This window comes from Acanthochromis polyacanthus, chromosome 11 (genome assembly GCF_021347895.1).
Source record: "Acanthochromis polyacanthus isolate Apoly-LR-REF ecotype Palm Island chromosome 11, KAUST_Apoly_ChrSc, whole genome shotgun sequence".
Taxonomy (NCBI): Eukaryota; Metazoa; Chordata; class Actinopteri; family Pomacentridae; genus Acanthochromis; species Acanthochromis polyacanthus.
The window spans coordinates 19597557-19609935 of record NC_067123.1 but is presented as its reverse complement, the minus strand read 5'-3'; positions in this window follow the sequence as shown (position 1 = coordinate 19609935).

Below are 12379 nucleotides of genomic sequence, written 5' to 3'. Positions count from 1 at the left end.
TTCATATGGAGTTTGGTAATTTTTTCTACTATTTGGGAACAACAGAGAAGAGTCTTGCTATTGATTTAGACCTATTCCTCAACTCATCTGTTCCTTGGTTCTGTTAATCATGCTTGGGAGACTGTTTTATCCCTCAAAGTTGTATAGTGTGGTTGTGCTTTACTGATGATATCTATTCAAGGCAAACGGCCAAAAGTAGAAAGAAGCATAATGATGAAATTTCAGTAAGTGAAGTTAATGAGGTGATGAAATTTCCATTGAGTAACTTACCACCTATATCCATCCCTTGTAGTTGTCAGTTTTCTTCATTTTCATGTGGTGTCCACATGCAGGGCACTTCATTTTTTGTGTGATAAGTCTTTTTTTTTTGCAACCAGAAAAAAGTGAGACTGTCCTATCCCATGCTTCAAGTCAACATTTACTTAAGTGTTAAATAAACAGTACTCACTTTTTCCTAATATTGTCTGAGTGCTTTCAGTTACCAAACCGGCCAGTGTTTTGCTTTGTCAGTGAACAACTTGTAATAGACAAGGCAGAGCTCCAGACTCAAATTTCACTATGACATGTCTCTGTTTCTGTTGCGTTTCAATTTTTTTTTTATGAAACAACAGAAACAGAGCCTTTTTCTGGTACTGGTGCTAGGATTTCAGAGACATGATGTCATAGTAAAATTTGAGTCTGGAGCCCTGCCTTGTCTATTACAAGTTGTTCACTGACAAAGCAAAACACTGGCCGGTTTGGTAACTGAAAGCACTCAGTCAGTATTAGGAAAAAGGGAGTACTGTTTATTTAACACTTAAGCAAATGTTGACTTGAAGCATGAGATAGGACAGTCTCACATGTCACTATTTACTGCAGCTGGTACCACAGTCTGTCTGATTATGATTACGTGTACATGTGCTCTATATCAGTCAGCCACAAGAATAAAACCACTGGCAGGTGATTTTTGTCAGGGCCCCTGCCTCTGACAAGTGGACAACTCTTTCTTTTTCCATCTCTCTTCCTCCTCCTCTCTCTGGATGTCGTCATGTCAACAGCTGCAAAGGAGTTTGAGCCACCTGCGCTTTGCACTTAATCATCCACCTCACTCATCCACTCGTCGCCAGAATGCAGACTCTGCTACTCAGTCAGTCCTGTTCTGGTCACCAAGTGAATGTTGCTACCTCTGAAAAATGCCTTGGCCAACATTTATTTGCTTTGCCTCCAGCTCTCTGACCTGCTTCCTGCCTCATCTAACTCCTGCCACAGTGGAGAGGATTTACAGCCTCCACTCCAGCCGAAACATCTCCTCTGACCTCTGCACACGCACCCTCCTGGTGAAAGCCACAACCCCTGCTCTACCACTGCCAACCCTGGTCTGCTCAGCTCAGCTTGCCGACTGCTCTGCCCTGTCCATCCTGGTTCCCCATTCCAGCCTCTTTGCTGGACTTCATCCGGCATTACTTATTACATACGTTTATTCTTCTTTCTGCTCCCTTTCATTCAGAAGTTTGGAAACTTTTGTTGATTGTATTGAACAGTTTTTTTCTTTTTTCCTTTTGTCAATGAATGAAATAAAAACTGACTGATTGCCCAGATCAACCCCTGAACCTTGGCAGCTAAGTTTTACTTTTGACTCTCTGCCAAGTTTTTTTTTTTTAGTTTCTGTAAATTACTGCTATACCTTTGGGTCTGTTAGTTTTAGTTTCAGAGAACAGTAGCCTCTATTGCAGATTTCCCTTTCTAGCAACCCTTAAGGTTATCTTTCTTAGTTACTTTAGTTTCAAGTGTTTTCTGCACTGTTTAAAGCTATAAATAAACCTGTTAATTGTCTAAGTTGAGTCCATGTCCATAGAAACTGCTTTGGAATGAGTCGAGGAATATGGCAAAGAGCCCAAGGTTTTCAACCTGTTCTCCAAACTTAGTAGAAGTGGTGGAAAAAGCAAGATGTAAAACAAGCATCATTTAATGCTGTGATTGAAAAGTGGTGAACAAATTCAGTGTCGGTGTATTTTAAGTAGTGGACTAACAATTCATGTTACTTCCAATGGACAAAACTCAGAGATAAATCGAACAAGGATTTGATGAGCATTTGGACTTGTGTTGCATAAATGTGATCTATGCAGATGTGCAATAAGTCCTTTAGTAACTCATGTAGTTTGAGGTTCATTGAGTGCTGCATTTCTACAAAAATATGCAACATTTCTGACAATGACAAATGGGGGAATGAACAGCCTTGGTGGAGTTCTACGCTATCTGAGTGCTTTTCTAGTTTGTTATGTTTTGAGTTGTGTCATTCTTGGAAACTTTTCAGTGCATCAATTCAAGTCTTTTGTTTGTCAGTATACAGCATTGAAAGCATGATCCATCTTGTCAAAAAATGTTTTGTATGTGGCGCAATTTTTACATTTTGAAAAAAAAATCCCACATACTTAGCATTCGTCTTTGCTTGTATTGTGGTTCTTCACAAGTTCTTCTCAAATGTCATGATACACCGTGATAGTGTGACTGTGCAAACACCCGGACCACACACACACACACACACACACACACACACACACACACACACACACACACACACATATATACACACACACACACACACACACGAGCTGGAACACGACGCACCCGGATGCTGTGGACGATGACTGTGCAGGCATATGGGGAATGAAGAAATAAATTTCTTTATGGGGTTGGCAGATAGAAGAGGGGTCATAAATGTGTTGCTTTAAATTTACCAGTCACTTGACTAACAGGGATCATTGTCACAACGTGCAGGTGTGCCGTCTCACTTGTGTAAATGTGCAGAAAAGAGAGAATTCATTTTCAATAACAGTTTTGTTTAACACCAGCAAAAACACTGACGCTAGACATTCAGGTGAGACATACTGTCAACACAGGTTGTAACCTGAGAATCATCTATTTATTTTCTTAACTGCCATGTAAGTTTACACATGCTTGTAAGTTAACACATACATGGAATTTATCTGGGCTGCACAGTGGAATAGTGGTTAGCACCTTCGCCTTGCAGCAAGAAGATCCCGGTTCAAGTCCCGGCCTGAGCCTGGGATCTTTCTGCATGGAGTTTGCATGTTCTCCCTGTGCATGCGTGGGTTTTCTCCGGGCACTCCGGCTTCCTCCCACAGTCCAAAAATATGCTGAGGCTAATTGATAACTTCAAATTGCCTGTAGGTATGAATGTGATTGTGATTGTTTGTCTGTATATGTAGCCCTGCGACAGACTGGCGAACTGTCCAGGGTGTCCCCTGCCTTCGCCCAAGTCAGCTGAGATAGGCTCAAGCCCTCCCCCGCGACCCTAGTGAGGATAAAGTGGTGTATAGAGAATGGATGGATGGAAGTCCTGATAAGTCTTCAGCGGTGGATTTGTCGTAGGATCGCAATCATGTGATAGTCCGTAGGCATCTGACGTAGCGTTCACTTGTAGTTATAGTTACTCCGGATTATAAGCCACATCACTTCCAAAATCGAATCACTTGGTCCTCGTGCCATTTCTGGTAAATGGTTGTATTTATATAGCGCTTTTATCCAAAGCACTTTACATGATACATCACATTCACCCATTCACACACACTGATAGCGGGAGCTGCCATGCAAGGCACTAACCACGACCCATCAGGAGCAATTAGGGGTTAGGTGTCTTGCTCAGGGACACCTTGACATGAGCACAACGGGCCAGGGGATCGAACCACAACCCTCCGGTTGCAAGACGGCCACTCTACCCACTGAGCTATGCCGCCCCATTTCTGACTTTCCTTGAACATTTCATCCACCTTCCACTTTTGAGTAATGCTGCACACAGACAGACAAATGTATGTTGATCATCATATGATCTCTTATTACTCTGCCGCGTTACTTGGCACAGTCATAACAGGCAACATTCCTCTAAGGCTAGCTAATGTTATGTCAATGCTCTGCATCAGTCTATGAGTTTATGTGGGCAGTTTCTGTCAGCTCTGAATAGCCCTAAACTAAGCGGCAGAGAGAGATCATTATCTGCTGGAATGTGCTTCAGTAGAAAACACCTGGACTTCTGTTTGGGCCTTTCCCCTTGCATTCAAAAGACTTCTCAGCTCTAATTACCTGGAAGGGATACAATACATGTATTGTTCATCCCATGACACCCATCTCATGGTTCACAATTGAAGTGTTTGCCTGTTCACAGCTCAAGACTGACTTGGCTGATGGTCTTAAAAGTGGTGAAGATGCCTAAGAAGGGATCTTCAGACTGCATTACAATTACCTGAGAAGTGATGTTGTAGAGGTGGCTGGTTCAGTTTAACGTAGGTGGCTTCCTTCACTGCTTTCTCAAACCATCTCAATCCACATTCCACATAAAAAAAGAAAAATCTCCCCTACTATCAATAATCCCAACTTTATTTCGTAGATCTAAAATAATCTTAATGAGAATGACAGGCAGTGAAATAACAAAAGGACAATTTTTAGTAATGAATGATTCTATCTCCAGTGTCTCTTGCTTTGACTAATCCCATCCATCAGTCTGATCGCTTGCAAAAATAAACATAATAAATCACCAGAAATATAATAAGTGCATTTAACATCAGAACATTACAACTGCCCCTCCTAAATGACAGCCTGACAGACGTGTGTTTCCTCCACACCGTCTCTCTCCACCCATTCCAGTGTAAATAAAGCCGATCTCTCACTGCACAGCTGCTGTCATTACCTTGACAATGATCGTAAATTAACAACTTAATCTGTGTGTCAACAGCTTAGTAATAACTCATAACTGTGAGCCACTATTTGACCAACAGAATGTCATCATGTATGTTCTGGGAGATCTGGGAGAGTGCTGAACGCATGCTAGCCATCAACTGATCTGCATGATCTGATACAAGGATTTCATTTTAACAGGAAGAAACCTTGAGCAGAACCCGGCTCATATGGGGTTGACCCATCTGCTGTTGGCCAGCCAGGTTGAGAGGGACAAAGTCAGAAGAAGTAGAGGGGAAGGGACAGGAGAAGCGATAGGGTAGGGGACAAGAAACACATTGGCATACATGCATGGTATGAGAAACATAAATAATACGTACAAAGTGATGCATAATGAATACAGAGTGATTCATAAGTTTACCATTATGGTGTAAGGCTCTGGAATTAAATATACTACATAAATTGCTGGTAGTAAGATGCAAACAGTGCATAGATGAGCATGTCAAGTATAGTAAGGGTGATGCAGAGTAGAGTGGTGGAAATGGACAGCTGGAACCAGTGGGCTGGAGGAAGGACAGCAGCAGCATTCCACAGTGGACATGATGGAGATTAAGCCAGTTGGTGGGACAGAAACCACGGACCACAAGCATCCAGCTCTGAGACCAGGGACACTTGGGAAGGAACGTGGGGTAACACTAAGTGAATGCAGTGCAATAATGCAAATATAGTAAATGCATAGGTAATGACAGAAGGGCTCAGTGCACCGAGAGAGGTCCCCCAGCAGCAAAGGCCTATAGCAGCATAACTAGAGGCATAACTAAGGGACGTTGAAGAAGAAGTCAGTTGTGCCCCGTACATGTGGACGTGCACATGTTAGTGCCATTATTACTCTGCCAAAGAATGTGGCTATGTGGTTATTTGATGATTGACACACGTTTGTCTGTTTGTCTGTGCGCAATATTACTCAAATGTAATTAATGGATTTGGATGAAATTTTCAGGGAAGGTCAGAAATGACACAAGGACCACCTGATTAGATTTTGGCAGTGATCTGGCTTATAGTCTGGATTCACAGATTTGTTCAGGATTTTCCTAGCATTGCGAGATAGCGGCATGGTGTCACTGCAACTAGGAAAAGTCAGCTGATGATCACAGGACAGCGATCCTACAACAAATGGACTGGTGCAGACTTATCGGGACTTATCTGCTGGAAATGATAGAAGGAACAGGTGATTAAATTGTGAGGGTGTTTCCAAGTCCCATCAACGGCGTCATTGTAACTATGACAACAAGTGATCAATTCCCGCTGCCCATACATATTTAGGTCACGTGATTCGGTATCCGTACAAAACGTACACATGCATAACACATGCCTGTGCTCAGTGCAAAGTCATTTTGTTTGTGGGTACATCTATATTAAATGGCCAGATTTTATGTTGCCGTGATTTCTGATCATCAATAACTAACAAAAAAATGCTGCATTTGTAAAGAAAATGCTGCATTTGTGACAACACCATATGGGGGAATGAACAGCCTTGGTGGAGTACTGCGCTCTCTGAATGCTTTTCTAGTTAGAGATGTTATCTCTCGGTTTGCATTTTGTCATTGTAATTTTCCAATACTGTGTGTAGTTGGGTCATTTTTTAAACACCTGGCTTTTCCACTGAATATAAACAATGGAAAATTTTAAATGTGTTTTTTTTTAGTCAGTTTATGTTTTGGGAAAGTTCAATGGCAGCATCTGCAGTCCCAATGAACATTATTACTGCAGAGGAGCAACACAGCTCTGCCAGCTGAAGCTGATGGGAATGTCATTAGTTTTGGTTTAAACCAGTAAAGCACCTGACAGCGACAGACCCCCGGTTATTACTAGTTATTAGGGATGACATAGTTACGTTTTACAGCTCAGTCAACCTCAGCTAGGAGCTCACTGTGCATATTCACAGTCTTCACAGTCATGAAAAGTTTCATTATGCTTCCGTCCTGGAGTTCCATTGTGTGCATGCTGCAGTTTTCCTGCTTTGACATGTAAATCAGTCTGGCAGCGTATTAAGATGTGACAGACTAAGATATTGTGTAAGGGTGTTAAGTTGTTTAAGCTTTAGTAATTTTGCAGTTTCTCCATAAGTGGCCAAACTTCACATAGTGAAGTTCATACAGTTGATAGACTCGCATCACCTTTTTCATTCTTTGTTGAGAGTTGAACTTTTTATGGACGCAGTATTGAGGTGTGTTGTTCATCTGATGTAACTGAAAACTTAAGCCTGAACTATGCTAATGTGAAATCTTTGTATCCTCAAAGTAAAAGGGCATTTTTGAGAAGGTGCACAGAGGCTGTGATGCTTTACATGTTTGATATCTGCAATTAGAGCTAATCTGATCAATTTTAATTGCATCTCATCCCTCATAATTCTTTTAATGATGTCCAACATAGATTTTGAGTGTGTCTGTGCACAATTCTATGTCATACAGTCCTCCAGCACAACAACTTGAGTAACTACTTATCTTACAAAGGTTCCGAGATGTCAGGGAAGCTCTGTGTAAAACGTGAAACTGCAAAGTTTGTGTTAGTTGTTACAGTTTGAGAGCCATAGCAAATTTTATAAAGTACAGAGTCTTCAAAGCTTTGCCAATATTAGAAGCTTTAATTTCAGTGAAATCTTAAGGTTTATGTTATTCTTTCATCTGTCCTAAAACCCACTAGGGGGTTAATTTCCCAACCTCTTGTATCCACATTTAATCTCAAACTTGGAGATATTTTTTATTTTTAAAAAAATGTGCCAGTGGCAGCCCAAAAGAGAATCTCAGTTCTTCAAAGGATTGTAGATTTTTATGCTCATATAGAAGTCCAAATGCACGCATACTTTTGTTAAACCAGTCTTTAGTGATGGCACCTCTCAGTGCCCTGGGTAAAATAGGATTTAAATGGAATGGAGTCAATCTATATTTTGTGAACAGTTTGAGACTTCATCCAATTTCATGCCATATATAAGAAACATGTTTTATCATTGGGTTTAGAGTTACCTTCTTCTGACTGTCATATAAATGGAATACTTGAGACTGCTTCAACTGTATGAGGCTTCAATTATATTCCATACCAGAGGGTGTTCTTGGTCTTTTTATCCATGTCCAAATAGCTCCTGACTGAGCAGCCAAGTTACACAACTGAAAGTCAGGAAACTTTCGCCTTTTATGTGCTTATATATATATATATGTATATATATATATATATATATATATATATATATATATATATATATATATATATATATATATATATATTAAAATGATGCCTCTGTAGGTTCTGAGAGTGTGACTCAGGTGCCAACTGCAACACCACCATAGTAAATCTTACACACCGCTCTTTGTGAACACAACAGCAAACTTCTTCCAGCAGTTACAAAGAAACGCTATCATCCATGTGGAGTCTCTGATCTTTTGTGGCTTTTTAGCAGCTCCACTGTGTTTGACTGCCATGCTGCACATGGAGGTTTTTTTTAATTTTTTAAAATTTTAATTTAATTTACATCATTATGGAAGAGCAATGAGAAAACCAAAACAGTACCATTTTGGGCTGACATCTAAACAATAAGCTGGAGCCTATTTTAAAGTTCTGTAAAGTCAGTAGAACAAATAACTTGTTTTGAAAAAACTGAAAAAAACTTAAAATCAGCCTGTACAACATTTTTGCAAAACGCAGGTGTTACCAATATAAAAGATTAAACAGCTCCCCATACTGTAGATTTTCAGCTATTTACATTTACACAACCTCTACAAATTAGTCGTTTTGCCAACTCTAAAAAGATGAATGTATCTTTGAACAACTTCCTCCTCTGTATATCACTTTTGAGCCACACTGCATTTATTTTATTGATCAAAACAGTTATTTCTCTCTGTCTTTCTTGCTTTTTCTTCTCTATTGTGTGAACACAGCCTGCAGTTAATCTGAAAAGATAGTACAGAGAGCTCTGAATTATTTTTGTTTTCTTGCAGTATCTGCAGAGTTCATTTTTGATTAATGTTTGGACCAGAAACTTATTTTGCTCAAATATCTGAAGTTTAAACTGACGTGTTATTTTTACTAAGTGGGCTGAATGGGTTCCGGGGGTGTCCCTAGGTGACAGAGCAGATGAGAACCCGGACAGCAGGAGTCTGGGCAGGAGAGAGACAGAAGATGTTAAAAACCTCCAGATTGCAACGTACCTTTCTTGGGTGGCTAGAAAGTACTGACTAGGTAGTCAAGTTCGACAATCTGGCAGGGTGTGGATGGTTCAGCTGGTCTTTATTGAGGCAGGTGTAATTTTGGCAATCAGTTTCAGCTGTCCGGGTCTCCTGATGAAGCTAATCACCTGAGTGGTAGCAGCTGTGAGGCCACACCCACTCAGGTGAAGCGCTGAGGAGGGAGAGCAGAGAGAGAGGGAGAGGAGAACACGAGAGGGAGAGAAAAAGGAGGGAGACACAGGAGAGAAAAAGAGGGAGAAAAACAGAAGGGAGACAGATGGAATATTTGGGATGTCAGGCAAGAATAGGGTGAGGAGAGGATCCTGACACACATGGTACATTCCAGGACCATCAGAAAGTTGAAAAGTGTCTGACTCTAAGGAATGATAGAACATTGCTGACTTCTTTTTTATCTTACTCTGCCAAGGAACTTATGTGATGATCAGCATATGTTTGTCCATCTGTTTGTCTGTTTGCTGTCTGTCTGTCTGTTCACATTTCTCAAAAAAGGACAAACGCATTTGGATTAACTGATTAGATTTTGGCAGTGATGCAGCTTATAGTCTGAATCCATGCATTTGTTGAAGATTTCTGTATCATTGCGAGATAGTGGCATGTCGTCACTGTAACTATGACAACAAGTGATCAATTCCCGCCGCCCGCTACCTATTTAATGTGGGTGCATCTATATTTAATGGCCACATTTTATGTTGTCGTGACTTCTGATCATCTAACAAACCAATGCTGCATTCCTAAAAAAAATGCTGCATTTCTGACAATGCCATATGATGGAATGAACAACCTTGGTTGTACTGTGGTCTCTGAATGCTTTTCTAATTTTTTTGTTGTTCTTTTTCAGAAAGCATGCTTTTCAAGCTCATCAAGGAGTTTTGAGGTTCTGAAGGTTAAGTTTGCTGTCACTCTCTCTGATAGCTTTCTCTCATCTCCCTCGAGTATACAGTCTGACTTCCTGATGACAAATGGTTTGTTCTCATCTTTAGACTCTGGAAATGATACTATTTTTATTCTTCTGCATCTCTGCTCACTATCCCCATTTGTTGGCGTTCAGGGACAGGTCCTCCTCTTACCTCAACACAGACAATTAGAATTTCGAATGTATTCCTCTTCTATGTCCAGCTCCTGTGGGTTACTATAAAGCAACATATTATGTGCTATTCTATTTTCCAAGTAAATGCTTCCTTTGTGGTCTGTTCTTATAAAATATATTTTTTGCCATTGTTATGCTGATGATTTCCAACTGTACCTTTCACTGTAATTGTGTGACCCCTGCAGTGCGAACTCTCCTCTAAATTGTATTGAGGATGGGGCATCCAGGATGGCAGAAAGCTTCGATCCAGTCAAACAAAAGAAAACATAGATTTTAATCTTCAGCCCTGCAAACAGCCAACACTTCAGTCAGTCTCCTGGCACTGAATGTAAAGGCCCATACAAGAAATCTCAGTGTTGTCTTTCATTCTTGTTTAAAATTGGACAACAAAATCTACTCAGCAATCATCACCATCATCATCCACCTGAGATTACCTAAAATCTAATCTTTTCTGTCCGTCAATAGCTTAGAGACAATAGTTCACGCTTTTATTTCCTCCCACTTTAACTAGTGCAGTTCTGTGGGAATCAGTCAGTCAGTCAACCTTATCTCGCCTGCAGCTGTTTCTGAATGCAACAGCGAGACTCCTCAGAGAGAGGGCATATCTCTCCTGATCTGGCCTCTCCTCACTGGTTGACAGTGAAGTGCAGAATTGATTCTAAGATTCATTTATTTGTTTTTAGAGCCCTGCATTGACTGGCGACTGGTTTCATCTCTGAGCTGCTCTTCTGCTATTCCTCCTGCAGAACCTTTTGATCTGGTGCAACCATAGACTGTATATAAAGATGGATGTAGCATCTGGCTCCAAAATTGAAGCCCACCCGGAAGTGTCAAAAACTTGCAATATCACGCCGTCCACTAGGGTTGGCTCCAAAAAGCTTTTGCTCCATAGACCCCAATTCATTTTTGGAAAAAATAAAATTTGATAGAATGATTTTCTACAGCTCAGGATTTTTTTTCTGAGAGATCAGGTGGCCGATCTTAAAATAAATCAATACTGAATTTTAAATAAATCGTTAAAGTTGGCGGAACCAGGGGGCATGGCTATACTTGATTGACAGTCCCATTGACTGGTCTTGCCCCAAGTTGCTCTCCGGTCCAGCCTGTTTGATGACGCTTCTTACGTCACTGGCTCCCAAAAATCCAAAATGGCGACCAGGAAGTAGCAAAATCCGGGCTTCATTTTCTCGGCGTTGAAACCAACGGGTGACGTCACGGTCAGTTCACGCCTGGGTGCAACTGCTTTCCTTCCCACTTGCAGAGTTATAAACCAAAGGGAATCAAGCAGCTGTTGGCTCTAACTGTCATGAACCGATGAGCGAACCCAAGAAGCAGGCACAGACAGGCGGGTGAATTAAGGATGATTTAATAAATAAATATATGTATATGTATAACAAAAACTCTTAATCAGGGAAGCAAGGGAAAACAGCAGAATGGAGAAATGAACTGAACTGAACTAAAGGCGGACCCGAAGGCCGAGGTAAAAACTGAACATAAAACTAAACTAACCAAGGAGGGAACTCACTGAAAGGTCCGGAGAACGGGAGACGAGGTCAGTGGGGAACGGAGTAGAGGGAGCGGGAGATGGGGGGGCGTGGCGATGGCCGAGGAGCAGATTGTCCAAGAGCAGACGGAGGTGGGAAAGTGGAGCCGACAGGGTAATCAAACTGAATGAAGCGGAGTCCAGGTAATGACGAGCATATGGTGAGAAGCAGGCGGCATGAGGCGGGATGTGAAGCATGAAACAGAGTCCAGACAGCAGAGTGACAGCATGCGGCTTGTAGAGTCCAGAGTGCAGAGTACGGAGTGCAGCGTCGGCATGGAGGAGAGTTGCCTGGAAAATCCAGACTGACTTTATTTATGCATTAATATAAATACAAATAAAGGCAGTCTGGCATTATGATGATAGGAGACGATTTCAAAAAGGAGGGGCTAACGAATGCAGCTTGAACGAGAAAGAACCAATCAGCGTAACGCGGATGTGACGCACAAACAAATCGACCTTGAAGTCCATGTAGTCCAAACAACAATGGCATGCAGCCGAGAAAGTGTCGCGGTGAATGATTACTGCCGTTTTTGTCACAAAAATCTGCGAATACATATGGTACTCTCAAGTACAACACTTATTTTTGAAAAGGCTACGCAACAAAAGACTCCTTCCGAACGATTAGCGGTGTTAGGAATAACTTTGTTAATGTTTGTGTTTGGCTACGGGAGGTGCGCAGGTGTTTTATGGGTAATCCAGGCGCTGAAGATGACGCAGCATTAACTCCCGCCTCCCGTGCTATGATTGGTCGTACCAAACTTTCCCGGGAGGGAAACGCGATTCAATTTGCCCAATGCCAAACTGATTCTCCTGTATCTCCTAACATGGAGATAG